General features: G+C 46.0%; 1 protein-coding gene across 2 annotated transcripts in view; it reads right to left on the reverse strand.

The window, feature by feature from the left end:
• Positions 1–14391, reverse strand: part of FAM81A (family with sequence similarity 81 member A) — a 69528-nt gene extending 55137 nt beyond the window's left edge. Inside the window, exon 1 of one of the 2 annotated variants that reach the window (XM_047766222.1) lies at positions 14331–14391. The gene's annotated coding sequence lies outside the window, so the exon portion shown is untranslated. The remainder of the gene's footprint in view (positions 1–14330) is intronic. The other variant, XM_047766221.1, reaches the window with a different exon arrangement.
• Between the last annotated feature and the right edge of the window lie 5140 nt (positions 14392–19531).

A 19531-nucleotide genomic window follows, 5' to 3' on the forward strand; every position in this document is an offset into this window, starting at 1 on the left:
CTCTAACCTCCCCACACCCACCACACCCACCACTCTGTCCTCTAGCATCTCATGCCCTTTGCTGCCACCATACCTCTGCCTGTGTGCTCTACCGGAAACACACTTCCCACCCCTGCCTGCACAGAAGATGCCTATTCATCCTACAAGGACTGCCCAGCCTTCAATTCAACATTATGGCTCCCTCGTGTATGTGCGTATGCTTCAGTTCTTTATGCCATGTATTTAATAGTACTTATTACATTCTATTATTATTAGTTGTTGAATAATCTGTTTTCCCTACTAAATTATATGTTCCTTAAGGGCATGTTTCAAAACTTTTTTTTTTTTGCTTTTTAGGACCCACTGAGCAAGGCCAGGGATCAAACCAGTGTCCTCTTGGATACTAGTCAGGTTCGTTAACCACTGAGCTACGATGGAACTCCATACTGCCCTTTTCATGAATGTGGATGGCATGTGTTTACCTATTAGGTCTCTTGGTTTGTTAGCATCATGATTCTTTGTCAGAACAGCAGGATCTATATTAAATATGAATAAGGATTGGAGTTCCCATTGTGGTTCAGTGGTAATGAACCTGACTAGTATTAATATGGATGCGGATTCAATCCCTGGCCTCAATGAGTTAAGGATCTGGCCTTGCCATGAGCTATGGTGTAGGTTGCAGACGTGACTCAGATCTTTGTTGTGGCTGTGGTATAGGTCAGTAGCTCCAGCTCTGATTCGACCCCTAGCCTGGGAATCTCCATATGCCACTGGTGTGGCTCTAAAAAGACCAAAAAAAAAAAAAAAGAATAAGGGTTAAAAATAAACAAGTCATTAGAGTTCCCTGGTGGCTTAGTAGTTAAGGAGCTGATTACTGCTGTGGCTAAAGTTTGATCTCTGGCCTGAGAACTTCCACATGCTTCAGGCAGCCAAAATATAATAATCAAATAAATATAAGTAAATAAATAAACAAGTCACGAAATTGAGCAGAGTTCTCAAGGCTGTTTCAAGATCTTCCCATTGTCAATTCTGGCTCAACTGCCTGAACTGCCTGAGATCACAAGCTCCTGAACATTTATAAATCTAATTTCTAGCACCATAAACATGCGTGCAACATTATCAGGCATGCCTGGGTCACATACTGTTTTGATTGTGCCATGTTTCTCTGTTATAATATCAATCTCCAGTTTATGAGTTTGAAAACTTCAGGAAGTCAGAGGAAGGGATAAATGGGTAAAGAAAGGAGAGAAAAACGAAGAGATAAGAAAAAAAAATGATGGCATTTCCATCATGGCTCAGCGGAAACGAATCTGACTAGCATCCATGAGGACGCAGGTTTGATCCCTGGCCTCACGCAATGGCATAAGGATCCTTGTTGCTGTGAGCTGTGGGGTAGGTCGAAGACATGGCTCGGATCCTGCATTGCTGTGGCTGTGGTGTAGGCTGACAGCTGCAGCTCTGACTCAATCCCTAACCTGGGAACCTCCATATGCCGAGATACGGCTCTAAAAAGACAAAAAAGTGAAATTGTGATGCCCAGCATATACAATACATCAACATAGTCTGGGGGTTCACAGAAGAGTAAAGGGAAATACTATTATCTAAACAAAAACACTTATTTGTGATCAAGAGGATTCTGAAGATATATACATACATATATACATGAATAAATAGCCTCATATATATATATATATATATGATATTTTAATGACAAAAGGAAACATTAATACCAATTATTATATTTTATAAATAAGATGATACTGGGTAGAAATACCCATAGTATCCTTTTAATGTAAAATGCTGCATGAACTTAAAAGGACAAGTTGTATGGAAAATTAAACTTGAACTAGTTTTTCAGTTTACTACTAAAATACAGCACTGATGTGTTCTGCTGAGTGTCAGAATAAAAAAAAATAGGCAAAGCATTTATGAATAAAGTGGTTGTAATTTAGTGATGAAAAAAAAAAAAGCTGAATTTCCTTATAGTTAAAAATAGCACGAAAGGATAGAAGGCGGGGAACAGTTGAAGGTGTGTCTGGGAAGACTTAACTAGGCTCGGGAATGGACTCTGTCCTGTGGCAGCAAGGAGTGATCAGGGCTGGGAGACGCAGGGCAGTGAATGGCTAGCTTGGAGAGCATCTCAGAAGAGGGGAGACGTCACAGTGGTAGATGCAGGACAGGAATCCCACCAGGAGGGACAGGATGGGGCCTGGGGGGAGGTGGGAAGGGCTGGGTTCCCCCCCTCCCCGAGTTTCCTTCCTCCTCGTAGCTGTTCTCTCTGCCTCCTGTTGTTTGATTCCCTTTTTCTTCTCCTCCCACTCACACCTCTCCATTCATCTTCCTTCGCCTTTTCCCTCTTCTTACCTTCCCCTTTCCACGGTCCATTTACCTTCCCTCCATTGAGATCTCTCTTTCCACAACTACAGTCTGACACACGTCTCCAACACAGGAAGGTGGGAGCAGGAAGGTCCTTATTTGAAGCCTGGCCTCTGCAAAAACTGTGTTGTCCTAGCAGGCAGGCCTCGAGGCTTGTCAGGCTGAGGACCACAGAACTAATAGCCTCTTTGGAGCTTTATTTCTTCAATTTATTTTTCATTATATCATTGAAAAAGAAAGAAAGAAAATTACTTCTTCCTACACTTTTTAATTGTTTTGAAGATCTAATTGGCTTTCTTCAATGATTCAGGAATTGGGCAGCATCCCATCTAGCAAGGAGAGAACTATTCCTGCCCCTGCCCCCTACTTTAGAAAAAACAGCAGGATAGAAAAAACAACACGAGTTCCGGTCGTGGTGCAGCTGAAACGAATCCGACTAGGAACCATGAGGTTGCAGGTTCAATCCCTGGCCTCGCTCAGTGGGTTAAGGATCCTTGTTGCTGTGGCTGTGGTGTAGGCCGGCAGTTACAGCTCTGATCAGACCCCTAGCCTGGGAACCTCCATATGCCTCAGGTACAGCCCTAAAAAGCAAAAAAAAAAAAAAAAAATTAATAAATAATTTAAAAAATAAAATAAAAAAACAACAGTGTCCTACTGTATAGTACAGAGACCTCTATCCAATCTCCTGGGATAGACCATAATGGAAATTAATACTTTAAGAAAGACTGGAGATATATATATATATATATATATATATATACATACATACAACTGGGTCACTTTGCGGTGCAGCAGAAATTGGTAAAATATTGTAAATCAATTATAGTATAAAAAAAAATCTGGGCGTTCCCGTTGTGGCTCAGCAGGTTACCCCGACTAGTATCCATGAGGATGTGGGTTCAGTCCCTGGCCTCGCTCAGTGGGTTAAAGATCCGGTGTTGCCACAAGCTGCAGTATATGTCGCAGACCCAGTTCAGATCTCGCGTTGCTGGGGTTGTGGCGTAAAGCCTGGCAGGTACAGCTATAATTTGACCCCTGGCCTGGGAACTTCCATATGCCACAGGTACGGTCATAAAAAAGAAAAAAAGAAAAAAAAAAATCTTGAAAGACCATGAGCTTGAAGGAAGTCAAATGGTTAGTAGCTCCAGGAAAAACAGACCACCAAATTAGGATTTCAGGGCAACAGCAACTAATCCCCATCAAATTGCTACTCTTAATGCTTTTTTTCATACTTAATATGTGATCTTATCTGGAAGTTAACATTTCTACAAATTGCTACTGGTTAAATGTCCAACAATAAAAGGGTTCTTAAAAACCATGGCACATCCACTCAAAAGATCAATAGCTACTTAATGATTACAGAGAGTATTAAGTAACAGAAAAATATTTACTAGCTATAAATATTAGGTTTGTGTGTGTCTATATATATATATATATGAACAAGATTTAAAACTGGATTTTCAGTACTATATAGAACCATAACCAGGGCTTGGAAACAGAGCTTTACCCCCTGATTTTTTTTTATTATGGCCGCACCTGAGGCTGATGGACGTTCCCAGGCCAGGTACTGAATCTGAGCCACAGCTAAGACCTAAGCTGCAGCAAGTGGCACCCAGGTGGGATTGAAGCAGAGCCACCACAGAGACAAGCCAGATGGTTAACCCACTGCATCACAGCAGGGACGCTGATCCTGCAAATGTTTAAGCTCTTCCCCTGTCACCTCCTTCCTCAAGGTGAGGAGCTAACCTGATCCTGGGCCAGCAGAGATGGATGAATCATCAAGGACCAGACAATCACTGCTGCCCTGTGTGCACAGGCTATCCCTACCTGCTTTCATCCCCCTCCCATCTGACCACCACAAGCCTCTCTCTGCGGGAGCCCAAAACCCCAACCTGTGCCAAATCGCTAAAATTGCTCTGTGGTGTGAATAGCAAGCATCTGAGTAAATTATGTTTTCAGTAAATGGAGGAGGAAGAGAGCAGTGCAAGTGGAATGACTTAATCCAAAGCCAAATTATGTAGACTCACAAGAAGGTCAAAGAAGGACCACGGATAATAGAAGGCACTTTCATAAATTAATGACAGGGCTCAGATTGGGGGAGTGTCTCCAAAACATGTGCAAAAACAAAAGGAAACAGCATAGATAAGGACACCTCTCAGGTTTTGGCCACACCCATGGCATGCTGAAGTTCTGGGGCCAGGGATCAAACCCAAGCCACAGCAGGGACCTGAGCCACAGCAGTGGCAATGCCAGATCCTTAACCCACTGCACCACCAGGGAGAGCCCCTGTCTCCTTCTTAATAGGCAGCTCCCCTCTCTCCAGAATTTTGGAGAACAGATTTCTTTCTTTTCTTTACTTTTCTTTTTTTTGGGGGGGGGGGGATCTTTTTAGGGCTGCATCTGTGGCATATGGAGTTTCCCAGGCTAAGGGATGAACTAGAGCTGTAGCTGCTGGCCTATGCCACAGCCACAGCAACATGGGATCTGAGCTTTCTACGACCTATACCACAGCTCACAGCAACAAGGATATTTAACCCACTGAGCAAGACCAGAGATCCAACCTGCATCCTCAAGGATACTAGTGAGATTTGTTACAACTGAGCCACAACAGGAACTCCAAGAACAGATTTCTTACAAGAAATACACGGGGCTACCATACTGGGGGATGTGATGGCATTATGGTTATGAGGTAGACCTGGGGAAATCTGGTTAAGTCACAAAGGAGGGAACATTACAGGGCCCTACACAGCCTCTCAGATGCTGGGTATTCTCACCCCAGAATGCCCTCTCTCAGGACACATTAGGTCCACAGCAGAGGAAGCTTACCTGACACACCCTGATATTTTTTTCAGCCCCGCCAACCCAGAAATCTCTCAGTCATCCTGGAGAGAATGTGGCAGGGGTTCACGTACCAGAAGTATTATTGTAATAACATTTTTTGAAACAGTGGAAAGACAGCAATCAAAATATAAATTGTGGCATTGGGTACATTTCTATTCCACTTTTCCTCCTTTTCAAAATACAAAAATGAGTGTGCTATTTTCAGGACAAAAAATGAAATAAAAACTTCTTACATAAAGGAATGAATCAGTGAGAAAAAACAAATACAAAAAGGTCAACAGGGACCTGCTGTATAGCACAGAGAAGTCTACCCAATATTCTGTGATAACCTATATGAAAAAAGGATCTGAAAAAGAATGGACATGTATTCATGTATAACTTAATCACTGTACAATCGTACAGCAGAAATTACCACAACACTGTAAATCAACTATATTTCAATAAAACTTTTAAAAAATGAAGAAATATAATCAGAAAGACAAGAAATACAGAAATTTGCCCATTTGTAGCTATCAAAACCAAGGAGACACGGCTGATTCTGGGCTTAAAAGAGGAATTGGCTCAGTTCAAATAAGTTTGCTGTTAAATTTCATTTTGCTGTGGTTAAGAACACAAAACAAAATTTACCATCTTCGACAGTTTTAACAGTGCTAACTACATGTACATTATAGTGCAACAGATCTCCAAAACTTTTCATCTTCCCAAAGTGAAACTCAGTATGGACTGAACAACTTCCAGTTTGCTCATGTGAACCCATCCCCTGAGGGCACGTAATAAGGCTTGAGCTCAGAGCCCTGGTTAAAGCCCTCCCCGAGCCCTGGATTGCCCCTACAGCAGGCACCCATACAGATCCAGGGCCCAGGGCTGCCATCAGTGGGGGTCACCAGCACAGCATGTCAAACGCCTTAGGCTCCAGGGAAAGTGCGAGGCCCCGGCATAGGTCCTCGAGGGAGCTATTTCCAATCGCTTTTATGGAGATAGATGGCCCTGATTCCACTTTGCAAGGCATATTTCCTTTCCCTTCCTCACTAGCACATTCACCAGGGGAATTCTGTTCAGGGTAGAATGGTGAAGGGTGGCTGGATTTCTGACTCATCAAAAATAAACTTCAAAATGTTCCAACCGGAGTTCCCGTCGTGGCGCAGTGGTTAACGAATCCGACTAGGAACCATGAGGTTTTGGGTTCGACCCCTGACCTTGCTCAGCGGGTTAACAATCCGGCGTTGCCGTGAGCTGTGGTGTAGGTTGCAGACGTGGCTCGGATCCCGCGTTGCTGTGGCTCTGGCGTAGGCCAGCGGCTACAGCTCCGATTAGACCCCTAACCTGGGAACCTCCATATGCCGAGGGAGCGGCCCAAAGAAATAGCAAAAAGACAAAAAAAAAAAAAAAAGTTCCAACCATGTGCAGTGGCCTTGTGGTCAGGGCAGCGATGGCTGCATCACTGATGGGATCCCATAAATCTGTCACAGGCATGTGGCCTCCAACTGGTCCAGATGGATTCCCAAGTGGGCTCAAATTACTGGGAGTCCTAGAACCCAAGGATGCCACTGCTGCTGCTCTCAACCACTCTCCACGGCTTAGAAAGATGCTCACATTTTTAGGAGAACCCCTGCAAAAACAGATTGGTTTCTGTTCCCATCTATTAATAACAGCTATTTTGAAATGCTATTTAAATCTTCTATTGTTATTTGAACTTTTTGTGGATTATGTCTCCCCAGCTGAGCTGCTGTGGGGCTGCAGGGACTTCATACCATATGAATCTGCAACCCCCGTGAGCCCGGCACAGTGCCCCTTCACAGATGCTCGTAAACATTTGTTCATTTGCTGGTGTGTCTAATTTGGTGTGGCCCATCATTTTAATTAGTGAGTGGCTCTGCCCACAGGACATATCAGTGGCTGACTCAAGGTCCCTTCCAGCTGTGAGCTCGGCAGGATGCCCTGCAGTGGGCATGGGCGCTCGCCCAGGCCCCGTATCTACACCAGGAAAGACGTGTCTTCATATCGCTTTCAGGTGTTTTATGATGATCAACAGCTATATTTGGCAACTTTTTCTCTCGAGCATTAGAGAAGACACATTACCAAATGTTAAAAAGGGAATCTGCCAAATGCACCAGCTAGAACAGTAAAAGGATCATTAAAAACCGGTGTAAACTCCCTCCCTCTTAAACTACCTACACCCCCGATGCATCAAGGATCATACAGAGGAGGGGAAGGCATGACTTCGTATACTCACGCAGACAGAATGTGAGTCGTGACTTTTGGGTTCTACGTGATACAAATCTCTGGCTGAAAAGCTAAGGACTGGGGCCCCAGGAAGAAAGATCCAGTCTCCAGGGTCCGCCCTTTTCCTCAAACACAGCTACACAGAGGGAGGGGGCTGGACTTTGCCACAAACGCAGGAGGCTAGGAGAGATTCTTTTGTTTGTGGTAAAACGACTTGAGTTCAGCACATTAATTTTATAACTCTTTTGGAGAGAGCAGGGGAGGATGCCTGAGCTCTCCCAGAGATAATTAAAAACGGGGAGAAAAGAAATCTGAAATAAACAAGAAAACAAGCTGAAGGCACCAGGGTTTCTGAATAACATCTTCCCTGTTAAACAATTTTAAGAATTCCATAATGCGAAAGCAACCCCACACATTCTCTCCCACATACACACACTAGTTATTTAAGCCCCACTCGGCTGAGCAGCAGAATCCCTTGCCTTCACTTCTGTAGCTACTTTGTCCAGAGATGTCATCTGCACAAGAGTATCCTTAGGAGGGACAAAAGCTGACCAGCAGCCAGCATGTGCAGGCACACCTCTTGGGGGGCTATTTGTCCTTCGGGTGACCTCAAAAACTCACATCCCTCAAATCTGACTGTGACCTGAAATACCAAAGTTGCCTGTTAATAGAGGCTGACAAATTCAGGCCTTCTGATATTTATCGAGCAGCGTGACCCTCGGGACTTACTTGCTGTCGCAGAAAGGTCATCAAATAAACGGTTTTATTATCACTAACAACTATATTTTTATAATACCAAGAGCACCTGGGCCAGGAGGGGGTGGGGGTGGGGAATTTGACAGAAGCCCTCGGAGGAGGACAGAGCCATTGTTTCATCCTTTCTCAGTGACTTAGAAAACCTAGGGCACATGAAACCACATCCAAGAAGGCACAAAATAAAATCAATCTACGGAGAGGGAGGAAAAGAGAAGAGTTATGAAGAGAAAGGAACAGGCAGAAAGTGTGTCCTAAGTAAGAGGAGAAAGAGTGAGGGGAGCATGGAGAAGGGAGGGAGGAGGGAGGCAGTGCTGAGGGGAGCGGAGGAGAGAGTCAGCCAGACAATGGAGAGGAGAAGAACAGGTGGTTCCAGGGCTCCAAGGGAGGATGTGAGCCTGAGAACTGCTCCTCACACATTTAGCTGCTCATTTGGGGTGTGAAGAAATAGACAGGCCATTTTTAATATGCTATGTTAGGCTTCTCAACGCATTTTTTCTAAATCAAACCTGCCCTTTCTTGGTCTGGACACACATATGCAAAGTTAAGATGTCGTGGGTGGAGGCTGGGAGGCATCATTTGTTCCACCCCCAACATGGAAACACCTTCCTGAATTACCTATCGTTTTGCTCACAGACCCTATTTTGAACCAACACCCAGCTGACTCTTGGAGTAGAGTGTGGGTCTCACACCCACCATGGAGCAGACAACTACGGTCCGGCCTCCACGTCTGCTTCATGATTTTAATCAAGTTGTTTGGTCTTGTCAACAAAGAAATATTGAGCCTCTGCAGCTGAATAAGACACAGAGCCAACGCCTAGGAGCTTCAATTCAATAGAACAGACAAGCCACCGTGCAAGAGGGAAGAGGCTGGTTCCCGCTCCATGGGATGGTACAAGCCAGGCCCTGCCTCCTCCAGGCAGAGGCAGGGTGGGTTTGAACTGGGCCAGCAGGCAGAGCATTTGAGAAGCAGGCATTTGAGGAGGGAATTCAAAGGGGTGAGTTAAGTCAATGCAGGCCTGGCTGCACGAGAAAGGCTGGAGGGAGGACAGAGCAGAGGAAGCACTGACCAGTGAAAATCACGGTGTGCAAGGTCCCTGTGGCTAAGCCATGGTAAACAGTCACTGGGACCACGTGCAAAGGCTGTGAATCCACAACAAGAACAACAGGAGAAATGGAAAGGAAGGGACAAACTGAGAGAGGTGGCACAGGGAGCATCGCCAAGCTTAACAACCAAGTGGTTATAGGAGTGTCAAAAGGAGAAGTCAGAGTAACCCAAGTGAGCAAAAACAGGTCACAGAGGGTGATGATGGCAAAGAAATCCATGGCGGATGCACCCAGGGGGACACCAGAGCTCCCCAGGGGATGCCTCCCTGGTGATGGATCACCTGGATCTGCCCTGAGAAAACTCCAGACAAATGCAGCTTAAAGGGTATTTTACAAAACAACCAGCCTCACCCTTCCTAAGCGTCAGGTCATGAAAGACAAAGACTGAGGAACTGTCCAGAAAAACAGAAGCAATGAGACAACTAATGTAGCGCAAGACCCTAGACTGGATCCTGGACCTGGAAGAGATTTTTTTTTTAAAATCCCCCCATCCCCTGCTCTTTTGCTCTAAAGGACATTAGGGCTCTTGTTGACTTTTGAATAAGGTCTGTAGATTAGATAATAGTACAGAATCAATGTTAATTTATTGATCTTGATGCTTGTTATTCAAGAAAATATTCACTGCATTTTTTTTATTGATTGTGATGCTTGTAATACAAGAATACACACTGCATTTTTTTTTTTTTAGGAAATATACACTGACGTATTTGAGGGGGAAGTGGGGCATCATATCTAGAACTTACTCTGAAGTTTCAAGAAAAATGACAACATATGTATGTGCAAATGCATGCATATGTGCGTGCACGTGTGGAGAGAGAGAGAACGCATGAGAAGGAAAAAGCAAGTGTGGTAAACGGTTATTATTTATAGAATTTGGATGAAAGGTACATAGAAACTATTTAAATTATTCTTGCAACTTTTCTGGGAATCTAAATTATTTCAAAATAATAAGTCAAACAGGGAAGGAAGATTAAGGAAGCTAGAATGAAGTGCTGTTTAGAGACAAAATAGCCGGGCCTCTGGGTAGCAAATTCTGAATGGAATGCAGATGGCAGGGCTGGTAATGGAGGTCTGAAGGCGTGGAGGGTGCTGAGCAAAACCTGTTTAAAAGTGGGGCTTGCAGGCAGATTGCCAGAGTTCCTCTCTCAGCTCTGCTCCTTAACAACCAGCAGTAATAACAATTACGAAGTTCTCATTTCCCTCTGCTCCACTTGCTTCACTACGTAGCAGGAATGATGAGGCTATCTGCCTCAGAGAGGCGGAGCGAGGATTGAAGGCCATGGTGCAAGGGACCCACAGCGACCAGTGAGGTACAGGGTAATTGGCCATTAGCCACTGCTGTGGGCTCAGAGGTGGGGGTGATGCTGGCAGAAGGGAGCAGGCCAGGAATAAATGAGAAAAAGGCCCAGGACAGGATCCCGAAGAATCCCACGTTCAGATGTTAGGAGGAAAAGGGAACAAATGAGGTCCGAACTGTCCCTGGAAAGCCAGTGACATGGAGACAAGGAAAGAGAGAGGCAGGGGAGGAGAGTGACCACCAGTAGCAGACGCAGGGCAAAGATCAAGGAGGAGGGAGACAGAAGAAAGGCCTGAGCCCTGCATCCTGGACAGCACTGCTGGAGCCTGAGGAAATGGCAGTTTCAACAAAAAAGGGGGCAGTGAGGCCAGAAGTGGGAAAGCTGAGGACAACTTAACAGGGGAGCAGGGAGCAGAACTGTGATGCCCAATCCTATAGCCATCAGCCCCAGGGGACTATTTCAATTGAACTGAATTAATCTACAATTAACAACAATGAGGAATGTACCTGCTCATCACTGAGCCAGCCACATTTCACCTGCTCAGTACTCACAGCTGACTCCTGGTGACCAGATGGCTACTTGGGACAATGTGGCTAGCGAACACGGTATGGGACAGCACAAATACAAAATATTTCCATCACTGCAGAAAGTTCTCTTGGACAGGGCTGGGACTCAAGCTCAATTTCTTTCCTGAGAAGGATGACTTGAATATAAGGTGGAGTAAAGGCTGGGGCAGAGTCAGGAGGGACCAAAGAAATGAGAGAAAGGGGGTAACAAATGGAGCAGGTTCCCGAAGGAGGGAAACATCCAGAAAAGACAGAAGGAGGAGTGCATGTGAGTTAATCCTGGGTAAGGGACTAATAGATATTTCCTCAGAGGAAGGGAAGAAAGGACAAAGATGGGTAAAGAAGATTGCCAGGGGTGATAAGGAAGATACAGTGGGAGCTTTTATTAGAGGGCAGTAAGCTCCCAGTTAGATATCCTTAATCTTGTGGATGCAAAAAGGCTATCTCCAGAAAAGAAACTGACTAGAAGCTGAAGGAACGGAAAAGTCTGGCATAACCTCTAAAGGAATGCAGCTGGGAGTTAATAAAAGATGGATTTTTTTTTTTCCATAGAAAAGTAAGACCGAGATGAAATTGGAACTAAAATAAATTTGCAATGGAACCAGTGCAAAGGTCTTTGTGATAACTTGGCAGATGTCTTGGCAGACTGGGAGAAGGAAAAGCAGATGATGAGGGTGATTCTGGATTGAGGACTGGAATATGAGAAGTCCAACACGTTAGGACAAAGGATTCCGGGATTCTGGACAAAAGTGAAATGGCTGGAATGTATATACTCCAAGAAGGGAAATGGAGCCATAAAGGGATTGGAACAGCCAGTGAGGGACCAGAGTCCTCAGTGATGTTGAGTCTGGTGCAGTACGTGGAAAGAATCCTTGAAGCAGCTAACGTCCAAGTTCCAGATCTCAGAGGTGGAAAAAATTCCCAGGACTAAGCAAGTCCAAGAAGTGAGCGGCTGAAGTAAATCGGAAACTAAGGTCACAGGAGTTGACGTTGAGGACCTTGAAAAACTTCAAGGTCAATGAAACTTTAATGAAGAATTAATAGAGCCTCTACATAATCACCAACGTCATCAGCAAGAAGCAAGGTGGAGAAGAGAACCAGGTTTATTGCTCATGTTTGTTTGCGGTTTGTGTGCTAATTTTTGGTAGCATCAAGTGAAATAATTCCCAAACCTGGGTGTACATCTGAATCCCCCGGGGATCTCTGTTTTCCCTCCCCATCCTCCTCCTTCCTCTTTTAGGGTTTGTTTTCAAAATAAGGATTTTTTGGGTTTTGCCCACCTTGATGATTCTAATTTTGTACATTCTGTAGAGTCTACAGTTTTCAAAGTGCTCCTGGTATTTCTGAGGAGCCACCAGGTTTGGCAAGCACTGATCCAGAAGATAAGAAGGAGGGAATGGGGCTCAATTGGACATGGCAACCTTTACAGAGAAGACACTGTTAGGGACAGGTTAATGGTCTGGAGGCAGCACTGAGAAGCCAGAAGCCCAATCCCTGCTCTGAGTGAGATGGGAAAGGGCTGTTCTGAGGGGAGTTGTTAACTCAGCCTCTGGAACAAGGGGAAGGACAGGAGATGGACTCAGTGCAGCAAAATGAAAACACAGGCATATGGCTGCAGGATGAAAGAAACAAGAGACTGAAAGGCAGTGGGGAGGAAACACACAGAGAGTGGCCTGAAGAGAGAGGAGACCCAAGAGTTTGTTGACAAGGGATCTAAATGTAATGAGGTGTGATTCATTAAAGAGTTTGCAGGGCTTAGTGGCTAGATTCTTGGGCAGTCAGAATTTTTCTATCTGGATGCTCTCAGATTTCTAATATGTAAACCATTAAAGATTATTAAACCCTCGGGTAAACAAGCTTGCAGAAGCTTATTCATTAACCCCCCCCAAAAAATCTGTCTTCTCAACCCCCATTTTTATACAGATGAAATCAGACCAGAATGAATATCAAGGGTTTCCTTGGAGCACAAAGCTAGAGGGGGCAACTCCACAAACCCCTGAGGGGGCCAGGGCATTCCCTCCCTTTCCTCTCCTAGGAAGACAGAAGTTAAGGTACTGACAATACAGAAAGAGGCCCCAGCCAATGCCAAAAATAGATGAGGTGACACAGTGCTCTCAAGAGCACTGCTCCCCCCTACACACACACACATACCCCAATGGGCAAATGCTACAGATGTTTTTCAGTAAAGAACATATTTACTTTTACAAACCCAACTCTTATTGAAAGAGCAAACTGCAAATGTTTGCCCTGGCTTCAGAGATCACTGCACTTCTCTGGATTCAAATCATTGTAGCATTATTTCTGCTTACTCCTATGAAATAATTTCTAACACTGACACACACAGACTTTAAAATGAGGGCGAGAGCGCAGCCAGGCACACGCGCACACACACACACACACACACAACCTCGTGCATACTGAAGAAATGACTCAATTTGTTGCTGCCTGCCACTATTGGGTTTTGATTCTACCTGTTTCAATACAAAGTTTCCTATTAGATTAACTACAGCAAAACTCAGGAATCTTAACCTTGATTTTGTTCATGACTTTTAGAGCACCCAAGAGGCTTTAACATGGGCAACGTGAGAAGCCACTCACTGCTTTCTCTCCATATTCTTTCACAAAACGGTAACATATCTTACCACTTGAAAAGACAATGAAAACCCCTGATAGAATTAAACATGGCTAAGCCTTGTATGTCCTGTATCTATAGTACTTGGGGGCCCCTTTTCAGCTCACAGCACCGTGGAAACTGCAAAGAACCCAAGCCCTCCTGTTAAAGATGAAAAAGAGGTGGGGAGGGGGCAGAGAGGTTAACCCGCCCAAGGTCAATCAGCTTTGAGTGGTGGGACGGTTGACTTAACACTGCCCCCTTGCAATCTGTGCTCCTCCCCAGCTCCCCCAAACAGTCCCTCGGGGCTTCTGCTGGTTTGCTAGCATGCAACCTCCCCCGGCCCCCGCAAAAATGCAACGCCAGTTGCGCTCGGTGGCCAACTTCATCCCTTCGCGTCAGCATGCGGTTAACCCTCTCGCGGGCAGCAGGTCACATGGGCCACGCTCAGCTCTCTCTCCTCCAAGCCTGGCCCCCCGCCCCCCGGCGGCCGCCCCAAGGTCACGGCGGGCTGACAGAGCTCCTGCCGCGGGGGACAGGAGGCGGCCGGGCGGGGTCCCGGGGCGCGGCACTCACCGGCGCGGGGGGCGGGCGCGCCGCTGCTGCCCATGTCCTCGCCGGCGCGGCTGGGTGCGGCGGCCGCTGGCGCGGGTTGTGCGGGGCGCCCGGCTGCGGGCCCGCGCCGCGGGGAGCGCCGTCCAATCAGCGCGCGCCTGCCGCCTGGCCCGGCGCGCGGCCCGGCCCGGTTCGCGGCTCCCGGGGGGCGCGAGCCGCCGCGCGCCGCCCGAGCCGCTTCCGGGCGCGTTGCCTGGACGCGGTTGCCGTGGCAGCCCGAGCTGGAGGCTTTCCCCGAGCCCGCGCCCAGCCCCGCGGCGCCGCCCCTCCTCCCTCCGCGTTCCCACACCCAAAATAGCCTCTCCTCCGGCTGCTGTTCCCCCCACCCCACTCAGCCCTCAGCCAAGCAGCTCGGAGTCGGCAGGCGGGGATTTCGCTTATTGGAAAATAAATCCTGTTGTAGAGCTGGTTGACTTGAAGGGAGAGGTGTTGAAATGGTGCCTGATTAAGATAATAGCCATGGTGGCTGCACTGTAATTCTGTTCAGAGACCTAACATCCCTTATTTACCCAACCTCTTTCCCACGAAAAGCGTTATTATCTCCCCCACCCACTTCCAAATTGGGGAGAAGTTATTTTATGAGGCCGCTGTCTGGGAAACAGCTTTCGCGTGAACGGTCCACCTGTGCAGGAGAACTAACTAACCCTCGAGGCGTCCAAGTGTCATCTAATGAATCACCTTGACACTCGCCACTGGGACCAAGGCGCCTGTCTCATGGCAGCAGACACGACGCATGAAGGAAAGAACTGTTACCACCCTTCTTCACATTCCTTCCCCCCGCAACCCCCGCCTTCTGCCTCATCCCCCCTCCCAGGGCGTCCGAACTCTTTTCCACCTTTTCCACCTGTCTCGCAATGTGGATTCTAAGCAGGATGCACAAGCCGATCCACTCAGAATTTTGCTTCCTCTCCGTGGGCGGGGTTTAAGCAGAGTTGGGGACCCCAGCCTACACCCGCCTCACGGCTCCGGTTCGTACCTCTTCCGTGTCGCCAGTATTTACCCAGTACTGGTGTTCTTATCCCTCTCCCCCACCAGCCGCAGCCTCTCCAACACAGAGAATGGAGCATGACTGGGTAGAAAGACCCTGAGCTCTGGAGACAGGCTGAGCTGCTCTGGAATCCTCTCACCACCAGTTACTTCTGTATGATTTTAGGGTATTCTGTTTCTATATCTATAAAGCGAGATAATACTCCCACAAAGGGTTAATGCATACATAACATTTAGTGAACTATGTTTGCTGGATGCTTGTCAAATGCTAGAAACTGTGTTTAGCTCTAATACACAATGATAAAGAAGAAAAAAAGAGTCACAGACGTCTGCTCTCATAAAGCTTATAGCCAGAGACACATCAAATAACCACAGACATTTGTGAAACTGCCATTGCGGATAAGGAGATTGCATGACCTTGAGACCTGTGGTGTGGAGATCTGACCTAGACGCCTTCCTTTAGCTCAGTGATTATTCTTTCCTTTTCTCCCTTAGATTCCCACTGGCTGGCCCATAATATGCACTCAGTAAATACATGTTGAATTGAATCCTATGTCATGGTGATAACAGTATCACTCGGCTTCCTACTGACTTTCTGCCACTGAAAGCATATTTGAAACATCCATAACTTGCCGCTATGTCTGGAAGGATGTGCACATCTTAGTGCTCATTCAAACCCCCAGCCCATCATCAAGAGTCTCAAGAAAGGTTCAAAATGTTCTTCCCCTGTCCCCATTGGGTTGCCTTCCAATGTGTAAGGTGTACATCTCAGACGGGCACATGAAAGTCCCCTCTGCCTCATCTCCCCTTTCACTCTGTCCCCTGGTCCCAGCTCCATTCTGCCACTTCCCCATGATTCTGAGCTTCAGGGCACCCATTCTCGTCCTCCTAAGAGAGTGGTGGTGATCCTTATAAACTCAGAGTAGAGCATCTATGAAATAGAAGAAACTCCCTCCTGCTGCTTCTGCTGGTCTTCAGAGCATAATTTTATGCTGGCTTTGCCACAAGACTCCATCACTCTCAAGGGTAGAGAAGAAGAAAACCTGGTAAAGTGAGAGGACTTTGCTACATATATACACCATTTTATTTTTGCTGACTTTAATTTCCTTTTAAAAATCACATCAACTAACATAAATAGAATCCAAATTTTAAAAGATTCATTAATAAAAAGATAAATAATTGTAGAAATTTCTGGAGTTCCTTTTGCGGCGCAGCGGAAATGAATCCAACTAGGAACTATGAGGTTGCGAGTTCCATCCCTGGCCTCACTCAGTGGGTTAAGGATCCGACGTTGCTGTGAGTTGTGGCATAGGACGCAGACTCAGCTCGGATCTGGCATTGCTGTGGCTGCGGTGTAAGCCTGTGGCTAGAGCTCCGATTTGACCCCTAGCCTAGGAATCTCCATATGCCGCAGGTGCAGCCCTAAAAAGAAAAAGACCAAAACAACAAAATTGTAGCTATCTCTTTCTTTTTTTTCTTTTCTTTCTCTTTTTTTTCCAGCACCATGGCATGTGGAAGTTCCTGGGCCAGGGATCAAACCCATGCCACAGCTTAACCAGAGCCTCAGTAGGTGACAAGTGACAAGGCTGGATCCTTAACCCACTGAGCTACCAGGGAATTCCACTGTACTCTTTCAAACTCTGAATTCCTCAGTAGGAATCCTTAAATTTCACAGTAGGCTTGAATCAGAGCCTCAGCTTCCCACTTCTGACCTTTTTCCCCCCATTCAGATGACATGTTTTGAATCCCGAGGAGACAAAATTTAGTGCACAATGATTTAAGCCTACCTGAGATTTTTTTTTCCAAGTCAAACAATTTCTGTAGGATAAATTTCAAAGAACTCTGTTTTTCCAGAATTGTTTGATTGTGACTCATTACAGGAAATGGATTTTTTGCATTACTTTAATTAAAAAGCTATGATGTACCACAAATGATTTTATACCGGCAAAGATTACCAAAAATCTTTACTTTCATCAAAGAGAGCAATTTCATAAACTTGATGGTTGTCATACTATTCACCAACTAGTTATTAAATAATTGGTACAGTATATTGTTCAAGGCACTGTGTAGATTTTTTTTTAAGTAATTTATAGCACAGCTGAGTTCTAGTCTTACCTGTATCATGGCACCACCAGTAGCCATGAAGAAAAGAAATAAGGAGCACCCATGAGGCCAGAGGGCAGGCTCATCTAGGTCAAGGGATTGTACAGATCAAAAGTGGTAGTTGTAAAAACACTGGAAAGGAGTTAGGCCAAAAATATGGCAAGCCCTGCAGGAGGGTTTCGATTTAGCACTTTTTTTTTTTTTCCTGGCCGCCCCTTGGCATATGGAGTTCCCAGGCTAGGGATCAGATCCCAACCATCCCAACCGAAGTTGTGGCAACACCAGATACTTAACCCACTGTGCCAGGCTGGGGACTGAACCTGCGTCCCAGTGCTGCAGAGAGGACGCCCATCCCATTGCAGCACAGCAGGAACGCCTCAAGTTAGCACTTTTTCTTGTAGTGAGAATTCTCAACTAAGGCTTGCAACTCAGTGGGGTGTGAAGATCCAATGCTGTGCCACATGGTGATGTACTGTATACCTCGCCAATAATAAGGTGCCAAAGGACTGACCCACAAGGAATGGTTATATATAGGAACCAGAAAGAAGAAGAGAGTGCCCACGAGGGGAACAATGAGCAAGAACCAGAGACATTAGGGATAACATCAGAGAAGCTCCAAGTGGGAAGGTTCACAGTGACAAGTCCCACAGAAGTCAAGAAAATATAGCGAATAGAAGGTCACTGGGGACCTCCATGGGTATTTTTTTTTTTAGGGCCATACCCGCGGCATATGGGGGCTCCCAGGCTAGGGGTCCAGTAGGAGCCACAGCTGCTGGCCTACGCCATAGCCACAGCAACACAGGATCCTTAATCCACTGAGTGTTGGCCAAGGAATCCAACCCACAACCTCGTGGTTCCTAGTCGGATTCATTTCCACTGCGCCATGACGAGAACTCCATCCATGGGTATTTTTGAGTTATCAGACCACTGTGGGTTAAAAAAGGCTTGGAGTTCCCTGGTGGCTCAGCAGGCTAAGGATCTGGCAATGTCATTGCTGTGGCATGGGTTGGATCCCTGGCTCAGGAACTTCTGCATGCTACAGATGTGCAAAAAAAAAAAAACTGCTAGAGAAATGCAACAGCAGATGTGGATCACTCTTTAGAGAAGTTTGGTAGTGTTGGGAAGGTGAGAAATAAGGTCAATAGAGAGGTTTTTGGTGCTAAGACCATTTTCAAAATAGGAGAAAATGGTCTTTGCACTTACATGTACTTCGGGGTCATGAAGAAATGAAGAGCACAATACATCATCTTGCACTGATGAACTCAATCTAAATTCTGCCACGAATTTCATCACCATATCCATTTCCTTTTTTAAAATCTTTCATCAAGTAAGAGGAGTTCCCGTCGTGGCACAACGGAAACAAATCTGTCTAGGAACCATGAGGTTGTGGGTTCCATCTCTGGCCTCGCTCAGTGGGTTAAGGATCCGGCGTTGCCATGAGCTGTGTGTAGGTCGCAGATGTGGCTGGGATCCTACATTGCTGTGGCTGTGGTGGAGGCCGGCAGCTGTAGCTCTGATTGGACCCCTAGCCTGGGAACCTCCATATGCCACGGGTGCGGCCCTAAAAAGCAAAAAAAAAAAAAAAGAATAACATGTATTTTGTTAACTGGTTATTAAGAGAATGGTCTGAACTGCACCTTTGTTCTCTATAAGATTTCTCTCTCTCTCTTTTTTTTTGTTTTGTTTTTTGTTTTGTTTTTGCTTTTTAGGGCCGCACCCGTGGCATATGGAGGTTCCCAGGCTAGGGGTCCAATCAGAGCTACAGCTGCCAGCCTATACCAGAACCACAGCAACACCAGATCTGAGCCGAGTCTGCGACCTACACCATTGCTCACAGCAATGCTGGATCCTTAACCCACTGAGCGAGGCCAGGAATGGAACCTGCAACCTCATGATTCCTAGTTAGATTCGTTTCCTCTGTACCACGACAGGAACTCCACACGTTATTCTTTATGGCTTTTCTTTGGTGGTTTTCTTTGGTGATAATAGTAACATCTTAGAATTAAGGAAAGCCCTTGTTTTCTTTTTCATATGTAAAAATAATGGATTTTTCGTATGTTTTGAGTAAACTG

This window comes from Phacochoerus africanus, chromosome 2 (assembly GCF_016906955.1).
Source record: "Phacochoerus africanus isolate WHEZ1 chromosome 2, ROS_Pafr_v1, whole genome shotgun sequence".
Lineage (NCBI taxonomy): Eukaryota > Metazoa > Chordata > Mammalia > Artiodactyla > Suidae > Phacochoerus > Phacochoerus africanus.